We start from the raw sequence: 27759 nt of genomic DNA on the forward strand, positions 1-27759 counted from the left end.
CTATTTCAGACCGGACTCAGATTTTGAGGTGGAGGCTTCCAGTGAAGACAGCAGGAGTATTTTGACAATCTGTTCCAGAAATTTCTCCTTGGCGTCCTTCATTCCCTTAGCCAGAATGTTGTCATACTCGGATGCCTCGTCCTTGTTCTTCTTTGTGCACTGCTTCTACAGAGCAATATGCCTGCACTTGTGCTGCAACAGTTTAGGAGTCACAAGATGTTGACTGAATTGGGGTGCTTTTGTTCTAGGTGTCTTGTTTTCGTTGCTTAGGGGCTTCTTCACAACATAATAGCTGACATCACCTTCTTTTGAAAGTTTGAAGAGCTTGCAGATTCTACGTGATCTCTTTGGACCAAGATGACAGGGGACAGTGTTGTCAGTCAGGCCAGGAAAATCCTTCTCACCTTTCCTCACAATCACCAAGTTGAGCATCAACAATGCAACCACAGACAGTTTTTTGTTTGCTTTCTTCAGTTTCTTGCTGAAAAGCAGACGAACAACTGTGTGGGTCAAGATTCCTTGCTTCATGGGAAATCTGTGCTTGTCATTGTACCCGCTAATACGATAACGTACCCCTTTCACTCATCACCTAAGGGGATCAGCAGGAACTTCGGTAGCCATGCGCTTCTGAGAGAAAGTTTGGAGTTTGCGCTCATCATCAACACATTCATTTATTACAACAGAACCATTTGAGGAAGAAAGACTAGCAGTTGTTGATGAGCCTTAACAGCCACCTGTTTATGAGTCTCAACAGGTAAACCCTTCACATCTGTTCCTATGGAGATTTTGTAGAGCAAAAGTCAAGAAAGATGCTCCTTCGTCAGTACTGCACAAACCATTTTTCTCTACAATATCCCTATCTTGTCCCACGCACTTCACTATACACCTGACATTTCAGACCCGTCCATCTTGGGGACATTCGCTATCCTGCTAAGGTTCCTAATCTTGAGATCACGCTTGTCCTAACCAAACTTCAAAACCTTGATCCAATCCCCCACCACAAACCATGGACTTTTCAAAATGTGTTGTTTCCATCATATTTCACCCTTCAGCCCTTGTTTCTCTGCAATTCTATCAGCCACTACTTATTGAGTATAATTAATAGCATTTCCACAACCTATCTCCTTTTTAAATCATCATGGTTTGAATTTTGGTTACTGGTTCTCTCCCTTTCAATAAACGAAAAGTACATATTTCAGTTAGAAAATGAGGGGTAATTCTATATCACCATACCCTCTGTGGGAAAAACTCTTCCCACTCATGCCAAAGTGCATTACCAAACCACGCTATCTTTGAGTACACTATTAGATCTCTCACTCTGACCAATACATTGAGGCCCATACAAGGTGGTAAATGAAGCAGGGCTTCGCGAAAATGAAACCTGCTCGAATAGAGTACCTCCCTAATGTGTACTAAAAATAAGTAGATACAGTAAAATTAACATACACCCAACATAACCATGGGGAAACTGCCTTGCGCATGCCTGAACTTACACTTAAATGAATAATAATGTCATAACTTTGTGATTTAAAAGAAATTGCATGAATAGGCCACATGTGCTCCAGTATTTTGCCTGTTGCAGCATGCTATAAAGTAATGATTAATGCCGCTTTTTGCACTAAGCTTTTGCATTAATATAAATTAGTGGATGGTGGGAGGTAAAAAGTGATGGTTTCATTATCACATAATAAATGTTCATTTCTATTCACTTTAGTGTGCTGAATGAAGACGCCGCTTTATTTAAGTTGGTTATGGTGGGAGGGGGAAACTGCAAGGAGCGAGTTTTTTCTGCCATGAGGAGGAAAAGATGTGCTGTACGCCGCAGAAGACATGAAGGAGTGAAGGCCAGTGTGTCAGTTGCCTGCCAACTACTGTACCGAAGCGAGGGAACGGAGACGTCTTCTGCGAATAACTTTAATTTATAAGACGAAGAATGTGAATTTGTAACTAATGTGGAGAACATGTGAATAAGTTGAGATTCAGACCTGTTTTCTACAATTGTTGAATAAAGGTGAAGTCATAGTGACTTGACAACGCCACCTCCCCAGCTCACCAATCCCGGTGCGAGTTATGGGGTAAAATGCAAAATTTGTGGGATGGACATGTCAATTTCAGACTATAATTAGGGTGCCTTTGGGGGTGTGGTTGGCGAAAAAGCTTAGGCTGACAAGAGAAAAAAGGGGAGATGCGTCGCTGTCCGTCGGTTTGCATAGAGGCCTAGCTGTTCCAGTCCTGTTCTGTTCCTGTCCTTATATCTTATGTTCCCTGATTCCTCTTTGGGGAACCTCCATCATCTCCTGGGACTAGGGGATGGTTTTCCCTACAGACCGATAGTTTTGTATTTAGCCTTTATCGTTCTCAGAATCTCAGCATTAGTGTATTTGTCTCTGAATCTTTTGTCTCTCCACCTATCCACTCTGTCAACAATATATTGATATGCAATATTGTAGATTAACCTATTGTCTCTTCATATATATTTCCGTTAGGTATATTATTCTCTGGCATGAATATTTGCAAAACTTTTGTCTCTCAACCTATCTACTCCTTCATTGCATAATGCCATTGCATAATGAGTCTGTATAAGATACAAAATTTCTCCTACCATAAGATTTGGTGTTTTTAATTGTGACCTAATGCAGATGAGCGAATACCTTTAAATTGAGATAACATTTTCATTATTAACCTTACCGAGAGTCTGTAATTCATTATCTAAATGATTGGTACGTTAGTAATTATCATTGCCATCAACTATTCAACTAATTGGTGCATTGATCAAGTAGAAGGAACGTTGATATCAGGATTAGTCGTTTAACAGATGTCCAAAGGGATTTATAAATAGACATATCTGATGGAAGGAATGAATTAACCCCAGCTCATCAGGGTTACTGGATAAATGTGTATAGGCCATTGTAGTGATGTTTGTTGGGTGTCGATTCCTGATCAACAATTAGTACGGGCCCTGGATCAGTGCCACCATTGTCTGTAACCAGAAAATTGGGATGTCCTCCTCCACTGACAATATCTTTAAAAAGTCTATCATAACCTTAGTTTTTCTACAGGCTACTTGGAATAGTAGTCTATAAATACAAAGTTGAAATAGGAGTTCCCAGGCAAACAATGAAACGTTCCTGCTATATCAAAGGCCTCTTTTTCTCAAGGATCGTTTGGCTACTGTACACGGTGCCAGTTTAACCTTCAACGTCCTATCACTATTTACACACTCTCGGCAATCTGTAACAAATCTCCAATAAGTCTATAGGCCAGTTTATCAAGGTCAGGCTACCAAATGTGTTCCTTAAGCCTCCTCTTCATAGATGACATCCCTGGATGACGTTCATGGGCTAGCTCTCAAGTCCTTTGATACATTTTCCCTCTGGTTCTTTCCCTTCCTCTTCAGATACTACTTTCAAAAGAGAACTACCTTTATCTAATGTTGCCACAACATATCGACCTTTGTCACTATCACTTTCCTTGTGACATTAGGATCATCCAAAGGTAATCTTGAAAGAAAATACAATCGACAGTTAAATTACTTTTGCCAGGCACGTATTCCACACAATAGATATCTTCTTGTAATCTAGATGTTAGCCTTGCAATATAGGCAGCGGCATTCCATCCTCTACCATGTGATGTTTATGGTCTGTCTACGAAAGGAGTTGAATGCCCCATACAAAATTCTGAAAATGTTCTACAGCCATAACACATTTCAACAATTCTCATTTAATAACTGCTACCTCCTTTCATTGAAATGTAATGTTCTAGAAGCAAATGCCACATTCCATTCTAATTTCGTCATCTTCTGTGCTAACACAACCCCTACTCCATATTATACAATAGCATCTACTGTTATAACATAGTATTTCTCTACAAATAGATTTCAAGATAGGGTCTTCTATAATATCTTTTTTGATTTGAAGAAAGCTCCTTTTTGTTCCCCTGACCAGACAAACCCAGCATTCTTCCTCACTAACATCCTTTTTGGCTCCATTTTTTTGACAAATGTACTATAATAATCCAAGGACGTTTTAGGGACAACATCATCTCCTGACAAGGTATGTCCGAAGTTCTCTACTTTTCTGTTGAACAACTTACAAATCGCATATTTCTTTTAGATGTTTCAAATATGTGCCTTCTGAATTCCAGTTAATGAGTATTTCATCTTGAAAGCATTTCACATAACTTCCAATGTCCTTGAAAATATGGAGCATGGCTCTTTGAAATACCACGACTAAGTCAAATGGCATTCATATGAATTGATATAAACCAAAAATAAGCTTCAGGGTTCAATTCAATTTGGTGATATGCCTAGTGTGACTCTAGGGTGGAAAACCACTTGGCCCCATTCACTATAGAAATCAATTCATTGATACTCAAGAGTGTATGACAATTAATTACACTATTAGAATGTAATGCTCTTAAATCTACGTATAATCTTAAATTGGTGTCCTGATTTCTAGCCAAAACTATAGTCTACTTCTTCAATAATCCCGTCCAAAATAAGTCATCCGGATAGTTCTTAAACTCATTGCGTGCACTCAGAGATTCATTCCTCTTTTTTCTTCACAGCAGTGACATTCTTTTTCAACTTTAGGTTTTGAGAAAATCCCTTTAATATATTACTAATGGAAATGGTTCAATTAAACAATTGCTACTTTCAGATACTTTAATAAAGTTGCTCTTTGGCCTTTGGATTTAGTATAATTCCTAACTTCCACAAATCCTTCTACATCAGTACATTAATTCCCATGACAGCTACATACAGTGTTATATCTGCAGATTTCCCCTTAAATCTAAGGTTCCCCTGGTAAACCCCACCATGTCTACACTAATAACATCAAATGCTTATGCTATGATGTCTGTTGGTTGGAGCATGTTTTCCTGGAAAAAAAAACTCAAATCTGTCTTTGAATATTTCTTTAGTAATGATTGATCATGGAGATCATGAATCTGCAAGTAGCTCTAAATGCCTACCAAAAATCTCAACCTAGCACAGTGGTGAGGATCAACTTTGCAACCCACAATCTTTATGTTCTCCAGACAACTCAACCCTTTATTCATTTTTAGTGTAACCACATTCATTATTCTCTTCTCCTGTTTCTATTTACTCCTGTTCACATGTTGAGGCAATTTAAACTTTGTTCATGTTAATTCTCACTTTATTTCTGTGCACTTTAGTAAAGTGAGCCGGAGTGTGCCTTGAGACTGCAGTAATCTGCTTTTAGTGTTTAAACTGTGTTTGGAAAGTGTATGTAGCACTAGTTTTTTGGCTAGGAGAGTGAGTTGTATGAGTGTTTGAAAAGCTATATTGTTAGAGGCCTATTTTAGGTCCTTACCTGCAGAATTAGAGTATGGATTGAACCTGTGTGTCTCCAAGGAGATTCTGAATTGAGGAGGGGCTTTCAGACCCCTTTTCCAGAAGCCTGAGCTTACTGATTGGCTCCCTAGCTCCCAAGCAACCCAGAGTCCTCCTCTCACACCTGCCTAGGCCCCTTAAGGTTTGTTGGGTGAACCCCAAGACAGCCACCTCCATTTTGTAAGCTACAGCTTCCCTGTGCCTAACATCCTAATGAACCAAGGACCAGAATGTGTTAAGAAGACAGACTGTGTGCTGTCTAGTTCCTGAAACTTTATGGTTTCAATATTTTATTGATTTTCACATAGAGAGAAAAAGAACAGGACTCCCTGCTCCTTAAAACAGTGCAATATAGACATTGCATGTCAATAATTATAGCATTACTGAGTAATATACAGGGAGCGGGCCCACAGCAGAAAGAGTAAAGGAACTAAGAACCCGAGCACCCCCCTCCCACCCGCCCCCCTACCCCCTTCCCCTGTCCACAAAACAAAAGAATATGAAAAAGAAAAAAAAAGGAAGGGTGGAGGTGTTGAATTCACGATAGATCATCGTGGCTGTTTGGGATTATGCTTTAGTGGGATCTGTGTATCTGCTAGGCGGAGGAGTTTAAGATATCGAGGACGTCAATTCCCGGAATTCCGTTGTCAGCAAGGTTAGGAAAGGACACTATTGTTCTGGGAATTCATTGCCCTTGCCCGCCAGTGTGAGGGACAGTTTCCCCATGCCCAGTACCATCCAGAGTCTCTGTAGCCTACCCGAATGTGGCGGGATCTGGGGAGAGCGCCAATGCGCTAGTATGTTCTGGATGGCCGCTCCTAGGGCAATAGCAATTAGACAGCCCCTCTGGGATTACAAGGGATATGTTAGGGGGCTGGGCAGGCCTAGTAGAATATATGCTGGGAAGCGTGGGAGCTGTGTATCAAGATGGGAGTCTATGTCATCAAGGATTGGTGTCCAATATGGTTGGATGTGTCTACAACTCCACAAGAGGTGCTCCAGAGTTCCTACCTCCTCACAACCCCTCCAACACAGAGCACTAAGGTGGGAGTCAAAGTGATGCAAGCGCTCCGGTGTGTAGTACCAATAGGTGGCAACCTTGGTCAGTGTCTCAGTGAGACCTGTGTGGTATGCGGAATGCCAGGCTCTGTAATATATGTCATCCCATTCTTTGCGAGATAAAGTCCTCCCCAGCTCCAGCTCCCAACGAGCTCGTCCGGCATTATATGTGAAGGTGGTGGCCTCTAATAAGTGTTTGCAAAGGTCAGAGATGAGTTTTTTATCAGATGATCGGGTAATCAGCCATTTCTCGTATGGGGTTAGTAGACGTTGAGCACCTGGTTTGACTTGCGGCTGTAGTGCCCAGTGCCTGAGTTGTAGGTAGGATAGACGGTCCGTTTCCGGTATGCCATAATTTAATCGAAGCTGTGGGAATGGGATGACGCCCTCCAAGTAAAACAGATGCCCCAGGGAGCGGCATGAAGTGGTGTGGCAGCTTGTGAAGGCTTTAGGGTCTAATACCCGGCTGGAAATCGGGGTTAATAAACAATGGCGTAAGGGGAAGGGAAACGATATCAGTTCGTAGGGGATGGCAGTGCGGTCCCAAGCCTCCATAATTGTGTTTGCGATGCAAGACGCGTAGAGGTTAGGTGGCCTATGCTTCTTCTGAAGAAAGGGGACACCCTGGGAGGGCATGGCAGGGACCACTTGGTCCTGAAAGAGCCAGTGTTTCCCAGATTCTAGGCGGCTCCATTCTACTAAGTAGCGAAGCTGCTCATCATAGAGGTAAAGCTGGATATCAGGGGCTCCAACACCTCCTCGCTCAGGAGGTAGGACCGCGATCGCGTGCTTGAACCTTGGTTTGCGGCCCTGCCATATGAATTACGCTAGATCGGACTGGGTTTGTTGGATACAACTTGCAGTGGGCGCAAAGGGAGGGTCTGGAATAGGTAGAGGATTTGGGGAGAATTGTTATTTTGGCGGCTGCTATTCTACCCAGCCAAGAGAGGGGGCAGTGTTTCCATTTGCTAAGTTCCCCTCTGATATGAGTACGGAGCCAATTTTTATCTGTAAAAGCGCATTGTTGGGTCGCGCTTACCTTTGGCTGGACACCCTGTGGACCGCTTGACCGCTGACCAACCTCGCCGCACCCGCTTCGCGGCCCACAGAGAGGAGGAGCTGATTGAGAGACCCCTCAGGGACCAGGCACTAACTTCGGCGGAGGGCTGCAGGGCTGCGAGCGTCCAGGGACTCCAAATCCCAGGAGTCCCTGATAGACCGGTGACAACTTCCGGTCCGCTCTCCCTGCCGGCCCGCCCACCGCCCACTGCCCGGCTTCTTAAACCCTTTGCAGCACAGCGTTCCTTGGGAGAGCAATTTTTATCTGTAAAAGCGCATTGTTGGGTCGCGCTTACCTTTGGCTGGACACCCTGTGGACCGCTTGACCGCTGACCAACCTCGCCGCACCCGCTTCGCGGCCCACAGAGAGGAGGAGCTGATTGAGAGACCCCTCAGGGACCAGGCACTAACTTCGGCGGAGGGCTGCAGGGCTGCGAGCGTCCAGGGACTCCAAATCCCAGGAGTCCCTGATAGACCGGTGACAACTTCCGGTCCGCTCTCCCTGCCGGCCCGCCCACCGCCCACTGCCCGGCTTCTTAAACCCTTTGCAGCACAGCGTTCCTTGGGAGAGCAATTTTTATCTGTAAAAGCGCATTGTTGGGTCGCGCTTACCTTTGGCTGGACACCCTGTGGACCGCTTGACCGCTAACCAACCTCGCCGCACCCGCTTCGCGGGTGCCGCTTCGCGGCCCACAGAGAGGAGGAGCTGATTGAGAGACCCCTCAGGGACCAGGCACTAACTTCGGCGGAGGGCTGCAGGGCTGCGAGCGTCCAGGGACTCCAAATCCCAGGAGTCCCTGATAGACCGGTGACAACTTCCGGTCCGCTCTCCCTGCCGGCCCGCCCACTGCTCTCAGACTTTGCTTTATCTGGGGTTACTTCTCCCGCAGCGCGGGACGCAGCCCGGAGCGAAGACCGGGCTAAGAGCGGGCCGTTTGAGGCCGTTCGAGGACGGCAGAGAACGGCCTGGCCCATAACCCCTATATTGGTTTTGTGATACACCCAAGGTAGGCGGAACAGTGACCCTCTATTTACCCTTTTTTAACACTCCTACCGTTTGGACTGAAGAAACATTTTGTTGTTTGTGAGCACTGTTAATGTTAATTTAATCATCTTGTGTAAATAGCGTGTCTAGTTGTCATTTCCCTTACTGGTGCCACTTAGCAAATATGTCATTACGTTCAGGCAAAACACGCATAGTCCAAGTCCAAACTCCCAAAGGTGTGGTTTCGGGGCCATTGGATGCTTTTATCACTCGTGCCACAGGAATACTTGAAAAAGAAATCGCTATGGTAGAAAAACGTCTTTCACTTGACTTACTCAGTGGAAAGCGCTCTTCATTGGGTAGGCTGGCCACGATCCCTAGCCCCGTGGCACAAACTCATGCAGCCTTTAACTGTATCCACTCAGTTACCACCGAGGCCTTAGTCCATATGGATAGTGAGGGGGTTGACTCTCCCGTACATACACCAGTCCATGTTGAACACCATCTGGGTGACCTTGAGGCAAGTAGAGAAACCGCATCCCAGGTTTGCTTTGAGTCAGATTACACCTCAGAAACCCCCCACTCACCTCCCGACTCTCCAAAGACTGTTCCCACTACACTGACCCACATGAATTCGGTAGACACTGATATGGTAACAAGGAAGAGAAAGCACGATACGAGCCATATGGGGGGGAGAGAACGCAAAAGGCCTAAACTAAAAGTAAAAGACACCACCGGTAATCCCTTCACCAATTCCACATCACCAGCTATGGGTAATCTTAGCAATAAACAACGTCCCAGTATATTTCCTAATGTCCTATGCCCCTCCCTCACCTCTTTAGGATCTTCTGACCCATGTCCTACCTGTCAAAACAGTGATGAATCACTGTTGGTTAAAATTGAGGCCCTGATGAAAAATCTCTTACTACCTGTTCTAGAGCGGACCAGGTTAATGACTTTAAAAATAGACACCTTGGAGGCAGTAGTAAATACGAACTCAGCCTTACTACTATCTCTAACTGGCCCGAGCCATGGGGGGACTAAACCTAAACCAATACATCCAGCCCCTAAGCTAACAAATACTTCCTCCTCTTTTAATAATCAACTCCCTGGGGCAGCAACCAACAGACCAACGAGGGGTGAGGATCCTAAGATCACAACAAACAGCGCATGTGTGGTCTCATCTCAACCTATGCAAAAGACGAAGCCCACGGATAAATCGGATAGCTTAAACCCTGCTAGACCCCGCTCAACTAAACCACCCTCCCTGGCTCAACCTAGTTCGAACACTCCCCGGCACCCCCCCCAAGGGCCTTTAGCTAATCATCACCGTAAATCCATAAAACCTCTGATAGAAAAACAAGGCAGGCATACCAACCCACGGGCCGACCTCCCTATTGAGGCTGCACTATATACAATAGTTTTGACTGGTGTAGCCCCCCTTCCATCTGGCAAGAGGGAGACTTTCGGCGACCTGCGCAATAAGGTGACCTATTGGTTAAACAAAAATCGACCCCTACCCCCCTCTTTGTCAACTGAAATCCTGTATGTAAGAAGGGTTGACTGGGTGGGCCATGGCACAAAAGATCTGGAGGGTGACTGTGTCTTAATCTCGTTTAAGGACCCCTGGGTAGTGGAAATGATCAGCAGGAAAGCTAGGTTTGCCAGACAGGGGGATGTTCAGACACTAGGCCTATCATACTTTTATCCATATAGGCAGAGTAGTATCTTAACGGGATCTAGACACAGCCAACCCACCATCAGGCGCTACCCCACGACGAGGACTCCACAACCTTCTCATTTCCCATTTCTTTTCAATCAATTTGGCCCATTATCCGATCTTGAGGCCAACGATTGACTCCAATCTCGGTCCTGCAAAACCGAACCCACAGTAAATTCTGGGTCTCTGGCAGTTAGGCCGAGCGATAAGCCCCGGCAGCTTGGAATTATAGAGGAAGAGCGAATGGGGGCCTCAATAATAGCAGGAATTCCCATATCACCCTTAAGGGAAGTGGAAATCTCCTTGAAGATAGGGGAAATTCAGAGCACCAATGGGTGCACCAAGAATGGGTGGGACGTTGAGATCAGTCAGGGCACTTTAGTAGTCCTGGACTCGGTGGTACCCTCTGTGGTCCACGCCCCAGAATTACTTACCCTTGTGTCCTGGAATGTTGCGGGGGTTAAACGTTGTATCCACTCTGACGACTGGCTGGAGTTCATGGATAAATATGATATTATCCTACTCCAGGAAACCTGGGCAACCGAACCAACATTTAGGCAGGGATACATAAACTTCTTTAAACCTGCAATTAGAGGTGCCAAAGGGAGAGCCTCAGGGGGCTTACTGATTTGGGTGAAACAATCCCTGGGATTTTATTCCACAGAAATCACAGTACAAGACCCCGACCTCCTCATCATTAAGCTGAGTAAGACTGGTTGTCGGGATATGATCCTGATTAATATATACGCCCGAGGATTGCCAGGAGGCCGCCCCCCTCCCCTGATGGAAACATTGGATACCATTCTAGCTGACCTAGATAGTGATCATGCCACCCTCCTAGCTGGAGACCTAAACTGTACCTTCGAGCCATTACCTGACTCAGGGGACAGTTGGGGCTCCGCGGAAGATGCAGTATGGGGTATTCCTGATCTGATGCCCATCAAACCAGTAATAACAACGGAGGCAGCGGTGAATTGGACGGCTCTTTGTCTCAATATGGGTCTTCGGGCTGTTAATGGCCGTGCGAAATCAGACCAGGAAGCGAATTTTACATTCGATAACGGGTTTAGAAAAAGCCGTATCGATTATATTCTGTTAAAACTAGGAGACTGGCCCTTGCTGGTGGACATGGCAGTACTTCCCCGCCCAGAAAGTGACCACAATCCCCTGTCCTTAAAATTAAAGATACCAGGTTTAGTGAGATCCGAGAACTCCGGCACCTCACAGACTGGGGATGCCTTCCTAACCAATGATAGGAAGAGATTAAAATGGTCCAAAATTGTGGAGGATGTTACATTAAGGGATAAGGTTAACGCAAAGGTTCGCGACACATATAGTGAGATGTTGGCATATGATCAGTTGGGGGACAATTCTGAAACGGCCAACAACATTATAAATGTCCATGACCGTTGCTTTGCCGACCTCAAATCCCTGCTCTCTCAACCACGGCCTCAGGCAAATTGTAAAATACCGATCTGTCCCAAGAAATGGTATAACAACAAATGTAGAGAAGCCCATACCCAACTCATTAGAGCAGTCAAGTCTCGGATTATGGGTTCAGTGAAGGAGGCTAGAGCAAGCTATAGGAAAACGCAGTGGGAAGCTAAACGGGAGTGGGAGGACAAGCATTGGTCGGATTTATTGGAGGCTTCCACATCAAATAACCCCATCAAGTTCTGGGAAATAGTCAAGTGGGGGAAGGACCCGGATGCACGTATCCCTGTAAACCATGTGTCCCCTGCGGAATGGGTAACATTTTATTCGACCCAGTTCTGCACCGAGAATTCCGACCCCCCCAGCTTCCTGGCGATGGTACCGCAGCCGCCCATGCAAACCGAGATCATTACTTTCTCGGAAAAGGAGGTCGAGCTGGCCATAAGCCTTACTATGCGAGGGAAAGCACCGGGCATGGATCTTATACCAGCCGATCTGTTCAAAACCAACCCCGCCTTGTGGACGCCCTACCTCACTAAGGTGGCCAATTCCATAGCTGCTGGTGCAAGCATACCCAAATCCTGGAAGGGGGCTGAGATATTACCTATCTACAAAAAGGGCAGTAGGTCCATTCCTGGTAACTATCGCCCGATTAGCCTCATTGATACAACACAAAAACTCATTGCACGTATGATTTTGGGTAGGGTCCAAGGATGGATCGAACTAGAGGACATACTATCTCCAATGCAGGCGGGCTTCAGATCAGGAACGAGCACCATCGACCAGGTGTTCAGATTCTGTCTGATCTACTGGAAGGTGGTTCAGCTTGGCGGTGGCACCATCTACGCAGCGTTCATTGATCTGAAGTCCGCGTTCGATCTAGTCCCGAGGGACAAGCTGTGGGGAGTTTTGAGGAGCTTGGGAATGCCCGAGGAGTTACTTGTCCTAATAATTAAATTGCATGAGGACAATTTTGCGAGGGTGAGATGGGGAGGCCAGGGTCAAGTGACGGAACACTTTCCAGTAACCCGAGGTGTCCGTCAGGGGTGTGTTCTTGCACCAACCCTTTTTTTATTGTTTATCGACCAAGTGGTCAAATTTTTTAAGGATACCTCGACGGACGCCCCGATGCTAGCAGGACAGCGCGTCCCGATGCTCATCTTCGCTGATGACACCCTTCTCCTCTCCCGAACACGCTGCGGTCTACAGCGGGCGTTGGACCGCTTTGAGGAGTTCTGTGTCACCAGCAACCTCAAGGTGAACGTCGGGAAAACAAAGCTTATGGTATTAACGAAGAATCGCCCTGTCCGGTGCACAGTTAGTATGGGTGGTGTTAAACTGGACCAAGTGGAGAACATGATATATCTGGGGGTCACTCTAGACAGCCGTCTGAGATGGAAAGCTCAAGTCGGTGCACAACATCTAAAGCTTGCCCGCCTCACCGGCTGTCTACTAAGCGAACAAAAAAGATCCATTACCAAGCGGGTTTCTCCGGCGCTTAAGATCTATGACGCCAAAATCAATCCAGCAATTTTATATGGTGCAGATCTGTGGGGCTACATGGACCTTACGGGTTTGTTTAAAATACAATGCAAATTCTTGCGTAACCTTGTGGGCCTGCCACCGTCGTCCCCTTCTATTCCTCTCTGCTTGGACATGGGTTGTCCCCCGATCAATGAGATGGCCAGATTCAGACTGGTTGCTTTCTGGAGGCGTTTATGGACAACTCCTGAACTTACCTTATTTGCTAATGAGGTAGCTGAAGTTAGGTCACTTGGGGGCTCAGGAAAAATCCAATGGTTCAAAATGGTAAAATCTATTCTGATGGATATGGGGCTGGAGCAGCTTTGGACATCTCCCACTACTAGTACTTTTCCATCCAAACCAGCTTTTAAAGAACTGTACTGGGCCACGATTCGTCAGACTAGAGTCAATGCATCAAGCTCCACCAATCTCACGGGTAGGTTCCTGTCCTTTAAGCTGGACTCATCCCGTGAACATTACTGGGATCTAATTTCCAAAACATTGGACAGGAAACTCTACCATCAGTTTCGGGTGGGTGCTTTGCCATTGAATACATTTACGAAAAGTTGGACATCGAGTACTACGGATCATTGTAGATGGTGCCCCGGCCACAAGGAAACCGTAGGACATTTTCTGTTTGCCTGCCCTAGATATTTCGCACCAAGAGCCAAATGGTTAAAGCCACTGTTCCAGCGCCTGCCCATAAGAAAATCTGATGAGGCCATCCGTGTATTATTAACTAACACCTCTGAGGTCATTTCAGTCTGCCTGGCTAAATACCTGGGGTCGGCCTGGATAATAAGGTTGAAACCCTAGTATAACCATTGTGATTGCTGTGATTTTTTTTTTTCTCTGATCAGATTTTTGTACAGCCTACTGATCTTGCAAATGCTTCCCTACGACCTACTTAGCACCACAAAATCGGACTGTCCATCTCTGTTTATGCTACTAATCACTGTTTGGAATTTACTTGTAAGCTCTCCTGTTTTTGCTTTTGTGTTTTAATTCTAGTAATTTCCCCTCAGGTTTGCCTTCTATGTTATTTAATACTAGTTTTATGAATGTAAAGATTATGTTTTTTTAATTAAGCAACATCTGTTATTTCTTGTCTTTTATGATTTTTTTCTTGAATCGAAATAAAGACTTTAAACCTAAGAGTACGGAGCCTATCATAGTTAGCAGTAACAGTAGCTTGTATGGTAGGACCTAGCTGCACTCCCAAGTAGAGGACCGTGGTAGTAGACCACTGTATAGGGTGTTCTTCCTGTATGATGTCTAGCGTGTCCGCAGATAGCGAGTTATCGATTTGTCCATATTAATTTTAAATCCCGAGGCCTGTGCGAAGTTATGCAGTATGATAAAAAGGGCTGGTAGTGCCTGGACAGGGTCGGTTAGAGAGAGTAGGATGTCCTCCGTGTAGAGGCTGATCGTGTGCGTCTCCGCTGAATTTAATCCCGGTGATAAGGGGATGGTGTCTGACTCTCAATGCGAGGGGCTCCATATTCAGTGCGAACAGGAGGGGAGAGAGGGGGCATCCCTGTCGGGTGCCTCTGCTAATGGGGAATCGGGAGGATGTTTGGCCATTAACCCGGACCGTGGCTTGGGGCGTACGATAGATATTGAGGATGCAAGTGCGCATCTTTTCTCCAAAGCCGAATCTCTGTAGGACTGGCTCTAGATAGGCCCAATAGACCCTGTTAAAGGCCTTCTCTGCATCGATGGCCAATAGCATGTATTCCCCTTGCGTGCCGTAAGCTTTTTTTTTCTCAATAAAGTGTAGCACTCTCTTCATGTTGTCACTGGTTTGCCTTTGGGGAATAAAGCCCACTTGGTCCGGCTCCACCAGTTGGGGCATGTAGGGGCCTAGGCGTGTGGCAAGGATGCTCGTGTATAATTTTAAATGTCTATGTTTAAGAGGGAGATTGGCCGATATGCGCTGCAAAGAGTTGAGTCTTTCCCGGGCTTCGGGATAACTACAATTGATGCATCCAGCATTTCCTCAGGAATGGCTCCATCCTGAGCAAACGTGCTAAAGAGGTCCCGTAGAAAGGGGGAAACTTGATTGCAAAAAGTTTTATAAAAAGCCACCGAGTAGTCATCCGGGCCCATCGATTTACAAAGCCAAAGGCGAGAGATTGCTGCTATAACTTCTTCCGTCCCGATGTCTCTATCCAAATGGGTGGCTTGTGCGGAGTTAAGGGCGGGTATTTGCACAGATTCTAGATATTCAAAGCTGCGGGAGTCAAGGGAGTCGCCAAAATAAAGCTTGGCATAGAAGTCCTGAAAAGCTTCCGCAATGGCTACATCATCCGAGGTGGGGTCACACCCAAGAGGACGGGTGGCTTGCACCCCCAGTCTTTGTCTCACCTCCCGCAATTTATGGGCCAGAAGACGGCCACATCCATCCCTTCCGGTGTAGTAGGAGTGGCGAAGGCTGAGAGACACATATTCGGCTTTGTCCTGATCCAACGCCGCAAGTTGCTTCCGTTCTGTGCATAGCTGGCGCCATGCCCTAGCTGCCCCAGTGCATTGATGCATCTGTTCTAATTCAGCGACCCTCTGAGTGAGCTCAGCTCTTTTCTGACAACGTGCTTTATTAATGGCCGTGGAAATAGCTATGAGTTCTCCCCGTAACACTGCCTTAAGGGCAGTCCACTGTGTCGCTAGGGAGGTATCTGAGTTGGCATTAAGAGCTAGGTAATTCGAAATGGCTGATTTAATCTGGTCAATTATGGAGGGCTGGTGTAACAGTGAATCGTGAAGGTGCCAGTGTCGCGGGGGTAGCTGTGTGTGTGGGACTGAGAAGGAATCCATGACCGGAGAGTGGTCAGAGAGGGACGCAGTGAGGATGTCAGCGTCAGTGTCTAGCGCCTGCAGCGGGGTGGAGCATAGGAAGTAATCTAGCCTGACATAAGTAATAGGTGTAAGCTCGGCTGTGGGGGTGGAAGTGTCGCCACAAATCGACTAGACCTAATTCATGTACACAGGCTAACCCCGACTGTGATAGAGCCCATACCTGGTTGCTGCCCTAACAGGATCGGTCGGCAAGATTATCAAAGACAAAATTCAAGTCCCCCCAATAGTAGGCGTCTTTCTGAGTTAGCCGTCGCCTCAGTGAGTGCGCTATGGAGGAAGTTGCCCTGACCATCGTTGGGGGCATACACCGAACCTATGATAAGGGACACCCCAGCTACTAGGAAGTAGTAGGTGAGCAAGCGACCCATGATCTCAGCGTCTTTCTGGAGAACCTTACCCTGGAAGGAGCGAGAAACAAGAATTGCCACCACTGCCGACTTAGTAGGATTGGAGGAGAATAACAGTGTGGGGAAGGCTCGGGATTTTATCCTGTGATGATCTTTGTGCAGCAGGTGTGTTTCCTGTAAGAGACAAATATCGGAGGTAGAGAGTTCCAAATAATTAAGAACGGCCCTACGCTTGATGGGGTTATTAAGCAGTCTAACTGGCATCTAGTGCCTGAGAAAAATGTAAGCTGTAGTGAGCGCCGAGCGGACAAGCTATGTGCACGGCATTGAAAGGGAGGGATCGTGTTGTGATGTATTCCTATAGGTTCTGTATCGATCCCCCTATTCCTGACCCTATTCTGGTTAACAAGTTAACTAGCAGCCATCCCATGAGGCAGAAAACCCACATGATGCAGGAACCGTTATCTGATTAAGCCACACTACGGCACAGGAACGTGTTATCTGATTAGGTCATAACGTTTGCCATCTAATTAGACAAGCGATATTCCTCCAGCCCCTGATAAGGCATACGGAGTTCTCAAAACAAATCAAACCTATGACAACCTGGGAAAAACCCTGCGGCCATTGTTTTGATTTCACGGAGAACTTCAGCAAAAGAATGTGCTAACGACCAGGTCGTATGACATCCTTATTGACGTATCTATGTCCATCCTTACGTCAATCTCGGCACCTTAAAGGTATAAATATTACCGATATTGCCCTATGCAAACACACGCGGTGGTGACGTGATCGGAGCAGCCAGACTTGCCGAAGCCCAGAGCAGAGCAGACCCCGCTGGCGCAGCCCCGCCTTCCTGACGCGCTGAGAACGAGAAGCTGCCTTTTCTCCTGCCGAGAAATCCAGCTCCGGCGCTTCCGGGTAGCCCTTGCAGGCAGCCTGGAATATCGAGACCAGAGACGAGAGATACCATCCCTCATTCATCCTAGATTCCAGGTACGGAACTGAATAACCCCTTGCAGAGAATTCTTTAGTCAGTCACTTGGCAAAACAAACTTAACTTAAACTGCTGCTTTCTATTCCCGCCCACGTATTAGGCTTAGGTCAGGTACACGGGGTAGGCGTAGTTAGAAACACCAGTTGAGTACGATTAGTCAAATGTATATGTGTATGTATTCATTTTATTCATTTTAAACCTTCATATGGCTTAGAAACCATATCAATGTTTTTACAGTATTATTTTATACTTCTGCTTTTAATGTATGCACTTTACTTAACCATAAGTATTGCAATAATATCGATCCATTTCTCTTGTATGAGAAAAGAGACTGATCAATAAATAACATCTTTTATTGAATACGCCCGTCTCTTCCTTTTCTCTACAATCTGGTGAGACTAAGAATGCACGTACTGATTGAGTAAAATAAGTCGTCTTTTGTTTTCACACGACTCTAGAGATACACTCTTGATTAGGGGAGAGCAAAGTTGTCATGTTCTATGGTTGTCAGAAACTAAATCCCTTTTTGTCTATCCAGGGAGGTTCAACTCCTCCTTGCCTATTCGAGAAAGTTTCTAGTGAACTCTGAGCTAGCTGTCAAACCCAAAACTTTAAGTCTAATATCAACAGTAGTAGACCTAGTTAACGTCTGGTCTAGGCCTATACTATTGAAGGTATTATTCCAATGCGCAGAGCCTATTGGGATAATAGGAACTACACTACATGGCGCCCAACGCGTTTGGAAGGGCGATAAAACTAACGTAAGACATTTAGAGTAACTCTGTCGTGCTTTTTCACTCAGACCCCTTTTTTCCCATAATACTCCAAAGACGTCTGGAGTGGGTGAAAGGTAATATCCGCCAGACCTCGCAGGAGGAAACTCCTATGTATGGTTCTTGGTTTAGTCAACGTTGAAGGATACACTGTTCCAAAATATTGTGCATCTAATCTTTGTTTCCATAAGAAACCTGATCTGCAAACAAAAGAAATAAGCTTCCTGTCGGTAAAATGGTAGACAGTGATGATGAAAGAGAGACAGTTAGAATAGCAACTGAACTCGCAGAAGCTGATACTGCTATGCAAGAAGCAGACCCGGGTATAATAATCATCCCGGTCAACACAAGGAAATCTATAACCTTAAAACTTATAGAAAATGGACTGACACCTAGAGGTGGCACAGTCATATTCGTAATTGAGGCACACGAATATCGGCAGACAGAGGTATTCTACACATGGATAAACTTTCCAGCAGCAAATGCTGTAACTAAGTACTTCCACTATTACAAAACAGAGGAACCTCCTGATACGTACACTCCTTTCGAGGAGGTGGAAGTACCACTTAAATTTCAAGAGCATCTGCTCTTATTTAATGGCACCCTAAAACATAATGATCACATCACCAGGCTCGGTCCATTAGGTAGACCAGGAGCAACGTGGCCGGTCCTAGCCGGATACACACCACATCCAGACATCGAAAGAATGCCTGCACCAGAGCTTTTAACACAGCTAAAACAATTAATAAAAGTACATAGACAATTAGTCCAATATGTGATGCGGACTTCAACAATCCAACCAGCAATTAAAATTCCACAGCTGACCCCTCACCAGGGGCACACAAATAAAATTACACCACAGAACATACAATCCTGCCTAGGTAAAGTACCAGCTAAACGGGAACAAATACCATTCTGGCTAGCACAAAAAAATCACCCAAATAGAGGCGGTGTTTCCAGACACCACCCCGTTAGAAAAACACAGGATTCTGACTATCTGTCTTCCAATGGGAATCGCACCACACGTGGAGGACTGTGACACTTGGGGTACAGTCTTTGCTTCCATCTACACAAAAACGCACGGTGTTCCATCCATTTCGGTAATACCAGATGTGCTAAAACAAATTCAAGACGAATACGGTCCAGAACCCGCTTTAACTCTTGGTATGAAATTACTAAAAGACTTCAAGCAGGTCTCGGCTATATTATTAGCCAACATAAAGGGAGAAGCAGCAAACGTGGCGATCCGCCAGAGGTTAAAGGAGACAGATATAGCAGACCAACCAGCTGAAATTGCCAGAATTATAGAAAAATCCTATGAGGAACTAGGTAGAGATAGTTTAGGTGGAATACCAGTAAAACCACAACTGATTGAAAGTCCTGAAAAAATATTTTTTAATAATAATTCAACATCACAAAAAAAGAGCTGGGATGGAAACAAACAATCCAATCCTAAAGAAAAGAAATTCCAGTCCAGAGGAAGGTCTCCTCGGCGGAGAGAAAAATCTCCGAACCAAAGACACAGGTCACCCCAAAGTGACCCCTCTGGGAAAAGATATACCCTTAGAAATAGGGATAATATAAAGAAGCCTGATAGATATCAAGACATTGATACACGTCCCTCTCAATATTTTCAGACTTCCTCGCAGAAATCGGAAAGAAGAGGACGATCAGAACAAAGAGAAGAGCACGCCAAGTCCAAAGACAAGGAATCTGCTCATCTAAAAAAGAAACTACAATTTCCAAAAAAGAAGGTAGCCAGTATCAAGGTAGTTAACAATGCCGAGAATACTGAGGACACAACTGAAAAACGGAGAATGGGCTCAGACAATGCTAGACAGCGCAGCAGAAGTGAGCATAGCTCGCAAAGTCCTTATGAATCTTCTGGAGACAGTGGACACGAATGAATATCTTCAAGTGGAAACTGCAGACACCAGAGTTAGCAAACCTCACAAAATATATGAAATAACTTTACGTATAGAAGGGGATAAGACTAGAAAAATAAGGGGACTATTTTGGGATAATCTCTCCAAGGGCTATGACATCCTTCTAGCTGAAAAAGACTGGCCACCAGAGTTTGTCAGGGAGTGCCCTCATGGCGAAGAAATAATTATGCCTGCCTTCTCAAATCATATCCCAATTCATAAAAAATATACACTTGCCAGAAAGTGGGCAGTAGCTCTAGCTCCTGCTTTATATAAAAATCATGTAGGATGGGATGAGGACTCTCCTCCTCACAAAATCCAGTTAAAATCACAACCTACTGCACAGAGACAGTACCCAATTAAGCAAGAAGCTAAAAAACAGGTAAAAGAAATCCTAGATCAATTAGAATACCAGGGGGTGATTGAAACTTGCACCTCACAAATGAACAACCCTTTGTTTCCGGTCTCCAAACCAGACAATTCATATCGTCTAGTTTTGGATTACCGACACCTTAACTCATGTTGCAAAACGTTTGCAGTGCAAAACTCGCATAGTGCTGCACTAATGAATAACATAGTGCGCAAAAAATACAAAACAACATTAGACATCTCTAATGGATTCTTTTGTCAAAACATAGCACCAGAGAGCAGATATTTGTCTGCGTTCTCAATAAATGGCACTCAAAAACAATTCTGTCGGTTAGCCCAGGGGTACAAGAATAGCCCAGGGGTATTCTCAGCGAGAGTAACAGAATTACTACAAACATATGATGACGAAGCATTATCGTATGTCGACGACATATACTTGACAGATGATGACTTGGATACTCACTTGAAGAGAGTGAACACCATAATACTTGGGTTCGCAGCAGAGGGTTACAAATTCAACTTTAAAAAATCCAGAATTGCCCATCTAACAGTCCTGTTCTTAGGATATGAATTATCAAGTGAAGGCAAAAGCCTGGCTGACAATTTCCTAGAGAAATGTGCCGTACTCCAAGCACCTAGAACACTAAAAAACCTACAGTCAATTCTAGGCTTCCTAAATTTCGGAAGAACATACATTGCAAATTACGCAGAAAGGGTCAAACCCCTTTATGATCTAATAAAACCAGATTTTAAAAGAACCAATTGGACTCAAATACACACAGAAATTTTGAGATCCTTACAAACAGACATGTTAATTAAAACAAAATTAGAAACACGTGATAACACACGCAATCTTGTGATTCGAGTCATCCCAGGAAGATGCGGATTCACATACCTGACCTCTAATGAGGGAGAAAAGGTACCAATTGCATTCAAATCACACTTGTACACAGAAGCTGAAAAGAAGTTCAGCATTAAAGAAAAAATTGTTCATGCAGTTCAAACCGCAATAGCTAGAGAAAAAGATCAAGCTGACGGTAGACGTATCACAGTCAGAACAGCAGAATCAGCCTTTGAGGCATTAACAACACCGTGTAATTTACCAACAACAACATTGAATCCGGAATGGATACAATGGGTGAATTCCATTACAACGGACAAAGTATACTACTACTTTGATCCAGAACTAGAGGAACTGAAAAATCTAGATTATGAAAGAACATTCCCTCTGCCAATCGACATTCTGCCCTTACGACAATACGCTTGTGTAATCTATACAGACGGACATGCTCAACCCTCCGTTTGGGGAGAACAAGCATACAACCCCACATGTGAGATTACAAAAGAAGTGTGGCGCGGAGGTAAACTAAGACCTCTATTAACAAAAACACACTCAGTAGAAACTAATTCAGAACAACAGACTGAAATAATAGCATTGAAAATGGCGCTAGATAATGCGGATCGCGAATTCCCGACACTTATAGTGTCCGATTCATATTACTGCGTCAAATCATATAACAAGGATTTGCAGACATGGATTCAAAACGGTTACAAAGATGACACAGGTGCAACAATAAAGCAAAAACTGCTTTGGGAACAAATAGTTCTGTTACAAAAAGAACTACCAAAGACTCACGTGACACACTCACTGAGTCATCAGCGTGATGGCGTTCACGTTGCAGGGAATTCATTGGCTGAGACAGCCACAGCGGTAGCAACTAAATCGGCTTCCGTAGCTAGAAAATAGCGTACATTAAAATATATTGACGGTGAAACAGTGCTGGCGGTGAAAACGTCATCAAAAGGCGACTGCTCAGCGCTACCGATCAACTATCCACTCAATTATACATACATAATCGATGCAAACTCCGTCCCTTTTGCTCGAATCCCTGGAGTGGGGGATAGAGTGATTCCAAACATGGACAGGAGAACCTTGTTAATAGCAGACGCACATATCGGCGAGGGTCTCAGACACCTCAAACTAAAAGATTCTCTGGAAGAATTACAATCAAGGTACTGGTGGCCAGGCATGAGCCTGCATCATACCATGTTTGTAAAGAACTGCCCAAACTGTAACAGAAATCGCAGTGGTGAGAGAAACGGTGTAATACCGTGGCGTTTCACTCCAGAAAGAATCAACAGTAAAAAGCAAAGCGTCCGATTAACATATACAGGCTAGTTTCCACTTATAATGTAGATCCTCAGCACTCGGCTGACGTCTGGACTGTTATACAAAGATTTGCGAGTCTAAATGGCATATACGCTAGGAGCATGCTACGTTTGACCATTGTTTTCACTTTAGCCCTTAGGCCTGAGGGGAAACATGGCCAAATGAGCATAGCACAGCGGGAATCTTCTCACTTCCTTCCTGAGGGATACGGGATGGTGTAAAGAAAAAACCAAGGCATAAAGCTATCTATAACAGAAAGGATATTAGGTTCGGGAGCTGGGTGGGTCAAACATCTAATAAGTGTCCAACGTAGTCTAAATAACCTGCCCAGAAATTCTCTGAAGGGATTCAGTCCGTACGAATTATTATTTGGAACTAGGATGTTAGTCTTAGACCTCGACAGTCAGACTTCAGTGGTGAAGGAAAAAAGCTTTGATATCAAAGATCGTTTGGCTATTTTGCAGGACTTAAACGAAACAAGAAAAGACCTGAGCAACATAAAGTTGAAACAGCAGCCAACAACCACTGAAGAACCACCACCTGTCCCAGCAAGACCTGTCTGGATTCCAAAAGTCGGGGATCTAGTCAGAGAAAAGATCGCGGTAAAGAAGGAATTTGGGCCTTCTTACAGAAAAGCAGTTCCTGTCTTGTCCATCAACGGGACAAGATCAGTTGTACTACCGCCGCTTGCTGGTAAAAAGGAGAACCGAGTTGTATCCATCGACCTGGTAAAACCACAATCATGTGGCCGATAACAAATAGTAGGCCAAGTGGACTCCCGATAAGTAGCAGAACACCAAGGTTTGCTACAAACACAGAGGTTCAATCTAAGAGGCTAATCACATTCGAAACGCCTACAGAACTACAACAAGGACTATGCAACAATGCAATGGAACTTAGACCTCTGAAAACCCAAATAAAAACATTTAGCAGAGACACACCAATCTATAATGAAGTAACAAACGACTATGCAAGAAACAGTAATCCTGAAGCAATTGGAACTATTGACAGAACTGCATCCGGCTACTTCATAAACTTCGATGATTCCTCTGAAGGCTTCACTGAATCAAAAACACAGCCATCAACAAAAACCTTTAAAGATAAAGTTAAAGTACTTTTGAAACAACTGAAGAAACATATCTGATTTCTCCATGGATTGCATTTTGGGTGGGTTTTGGTGCATTTATCCTCATACTTTGGCTCATCATGGTACTAACTTTGGGACGCTTCATTGAGGGAAAATATGCTAAAATGGACACAGCAAGTCAGAAAATCAACTTGATCCTCAAACCACACACATCTTCACACGTCGAGAAAAGAGAACTTTCTTCAGTCAACTTCACAGCCAATCCTATACAGGGTGGGGTAGCATGGGACAACACTGACTACGAAATTTATGGTCCGGTTGAAATCCTGAAATATCCACACCAAATTAAGATCTCATTGAGTGACTTTGTAAAACCAAGCTCATTTGCTGATGATTGGGACTTTGAAAGTATAAATAATATGATGTCTGACTTAGTGATGTCTGCTAAATTTACCAAACATGATTATTTGCAGGGTTCGACAAATTATGATAGTATGTACTATTATAACCACTATGGTAACCATTTTCTACATAGATCTGCACAACCTAGAAATGTTTTAAATTATAATCAATGGGAACATTGTGCAACCCCTCCAAAAGGAAGCTCAAGAACCGTTTATGACAAATATTCATACTTATGCAAAGCTCCTCCCAATGGAAGGAGACACCCTGTTGCACAGCTCTGTAATTCAGACTGAAAAGTCTTTCTGATTAATCATCAAAGTTAATTCTCATCTTGGGGTTCCAAAAAGTATTTAATTGTTCATCAAAGTTTCCGTAACATGTGAGTTACTGATTGTACATCCAACATTAACATCATCAGATATAATTCCTTCCCCAATGCATTTCGGGCTAATATGTAAGCCCTTCCTCAGGGGACAACTCTACAAAAAAAGGAACAAATCAACATGTCATTGTGTGTGCCCAAGAAAATTAATGTACACACATTATCACATATCACTGTGTTTGTGACCGGCATTTCAAATCAATCAAAAAGGTGCCCAAATGTTCTGGTGAAAGATAACACTCAGGCGTGTGTTGTTTGTTTAAAAGTATAATCCTTAGTCGTCCGGAACAAAAGCTGGTGTTTTAGTAAAGATCCATCGGGCCGATAAACGTAAATGTATGTTGAAACCACCTTATACCCCGATCACCGAACCGTGAGTTTAAAAGGGATCTGCAAAGTTGAACATGCATTAACGTGAGCGGCATACTCACGGACAGTTTCAACAAGCTGTGACGCTGTCTCTGAAACAGAACAGCGCGTGTTAACCAAGAAACCTTCAGTTCGTTTGTGCAACTAATAACGTGGTCTCATGCCAGAGTACTTACTCGGTGATGCGGTTGGAAGCGCGCATAGCCGTCAATGTGTCGGGAACCCCGGCGGTGTTCTCACTAGGTGCAGTTTTTACCGGCTCGTGCATGCATGTGAAGAGTGAAAACGGACTAACAAAACCAAGTTCAAACAAAAAACGCGGCGGCCATATTGGGTGAGGCGTTCCAAGTGTAAGTGAAAAATAAGTGTGAAAGAAAACATGGTCACATAAGATAGGATTCAAGTACCCTCATTAGAAACACAATGCATGTGCATCAACATGGCTGGTTACAAATAACATAAAAACTCCATTAGATCATTCAGACCGTGTGGCTGCATCGATGCCATATAGCGAATCCAAAAGTTCTCTCTTTTTAGCAATGTCTGTTTGTTGTTATGAGTGGGGGTGATTTGTTCCAGTATGACAAATTTGAGTTGAGCTACAGAGTGTTTCTATTCAACGAAATGTGCTGCAACAGTTGATTTCAAGTTTCCTGTTCTTATATTGCTTTTATGCTCAAGTAAACGGGTCCTGATCTTCCTCTCCGTATGTCCAATGTAACACTTGCCACAAGGGCACTTAAGCATGTAAATTAAATTGGCTGAGTTGCAGGTGGCATTCACTTTTAATTTCACAGGATAACCCTTCATAGGGTGACTGATGGTGTTCCCTGGAATGCAATTGTTGCAATTGCTGCAATTATAACAAGGACGTAAGCCTTTGAATGTGGTTGATTCACCCTCTTTGATAGATTTCTTCAGAATTTCCTTCAGATTGCGACCCCTGGTGTATGCAAACATAGGTGGTTGATCAAAGATGCCTCTGAAATCCGGTTCAAAATTCAACAGTGCCCAGTGTTTACGAATGATGTTCTTGTAGCAGTTACTCAAAATGCTGTATTTGGAGACCACCACCATCCTGGTGTTCACCGGTTTGACAGTCGGTTGTAGCAAATCTTCTCTTTTCATGTCTCCAACTCGGCTGACTGCTGTATCTAAGGTTTGTTGAGGATAACCACGATTTTTGAATCTTTCCACCATATTGGTGACTTCCTGTTGGCAAGTGTTTTCCGAAGATACTATTCTTTTCACTCGCATCAGTTGCGATAGAGGTAGATTGCGCTTTAGCCCGGGTCTGTGAAAACTCTGGTGATGCAAAAGTGAGTTCCTATCTGTGGGCTTCCGAAATATCGTGGTGTTCCAGTTTCTGTTGTCGCATTGTATCTCCACATCCAAGAAGTGTATGCACGCTCTGTCCATGTTCCAAGTGAATTGTATTCGCTGGTTAATACCATTCGATGTGTTGAGAAATTCTGTTAACTCCAACTCTGTTCCTTTCCAAAGAATAAAAATGTCATCGATAAATCTCAAGAAGATTTTCCCATGTCTTAACCAGGTGTTATGGTTGAGGATGTGTGTTTCTTCAAACGCTTTCATCACGATATTCGCATAGGACGGCGCGGCACAATTTCCCATGGCGGTCCCGTTCAGTTGGTGAAACCATTGGTTGAACACTGTAAAATAGCTATGGAAGAGTGTGAAAATCATTAATTCCATGATCAATATTTTCATGTCTGGATCCAGATCAGAATTTGCCAGTTCTTGTTCAATGGCCGTGATGCCCATGTCATGCGGTATTGATGTGTAGAGTGAACAGACGTCCACTGTACACATGAGTAAATCTTCATCTTGGGACGTCTCCTTCCATTGGGAGGAGCTTTGCATTAGTTTTCAGTTTTCAGTTTCGCTGGGAGGTACAGACAGCGTCCAACCCTGCTTGCACGCTATAAAGTTTATTGTTGACCATAATTACTGAATCACCGCTGTGCAAGTCCTGCATCTTTCAGTTTGATTCAACCCTTTTCTGTCCAAGGATTTAGCACGCCACTTGGTTTAAACATGAATTACGAAAGCATAACCAGCATAACGGATTTAAAAGCAGACACCTTCGCCTTCACGGCGGGGGACGCAGATAAAATCTATGACATGATCCAGGAGGAAGTCATAGCAGCTGATAGCACTCGCAGCCCTGAAAGTAACTTAAAACAATTACTCTACTTGTTAAAAAAGGAATGCAATCAGAAACTACACGCATCAACGTTGGTGCGGTACCATCGCGCCCAGCGGATCCCTAGGGGCCTACGGGTTCCCCTAAAACCTCTCTTGTGCAAAAACAATGCGAAATTCGTTGAGAGATGGTTCGCTATCCTCAACAAATGTTCGCTAGATTTAATACTTTTGATAGTGGAGGAACTATCCAAATCACTGGAAGAATTGACCAAAGATATCAAGACCATCAGGGCGGAACTGGACGAGGCCATGGACCCCACTGAATTGGCAACGTTGTTGGAAGACGTGAATACCCAACTAGATAAACATACACGGGAAACCCAGGAACGGAAACTACGTAAATATAAAAGGGACACCATCGATTACAAGCTCGGCGAGGTGTACACTTGGGCAGAAGTGTACGCCCGCCGACGCCCCAACCGAGCGTATAATCCCTATTCGGAGAATGAGACTTCTTCCTCAGATGGAGATAACAGAACAACCAAGACAACGAGGGCTTCAGCTGAGGTGACACCCACTGAGCAACAACCAGGCACCTCTACATCCACGGTTCATTTTTTAGAGGAGGGTCCAAATCAAATCACAGATCCAGGAGGGGAAAAACCCGCAGAGGTGGCAAAAGAATTGCCAAAAGCCAAGAAACCTTATCGCCGGAGATGAATACCGTTGACAATTTGGTGATAAATATTTCTTCCACAGAACTATCACAGGAAGAATTA

At 44.5% G+C, this 27759-nt stretch overlaps 1 pseudogene; it reads right to left on the reverse strand.

Annotated features, from left to right (window-relative positions):
• On the reverse strand, positions 1–25079 carry LOC144762516 (small ribosomal subunit protein eS6 pseudogene; annotated as a pseudogene).
• Positions 25080–27759: the final 2680 nt, after the last annotated feature.

Source organism: Lissotriton helveticus, chromosome 6 (assembly GCF_964261635.1).
Source record: "Lissotriton helveticus chromosome 6, aLisHel1.1, whole genome shotgun sequence".
Taxonomy (NCBI): domain Eukaryota; kingdom Metazoa; phylum Chordata; class Amphibia; order Caudata; family Salamandridae; genus Lissotriton; species Lissotriton helveticus.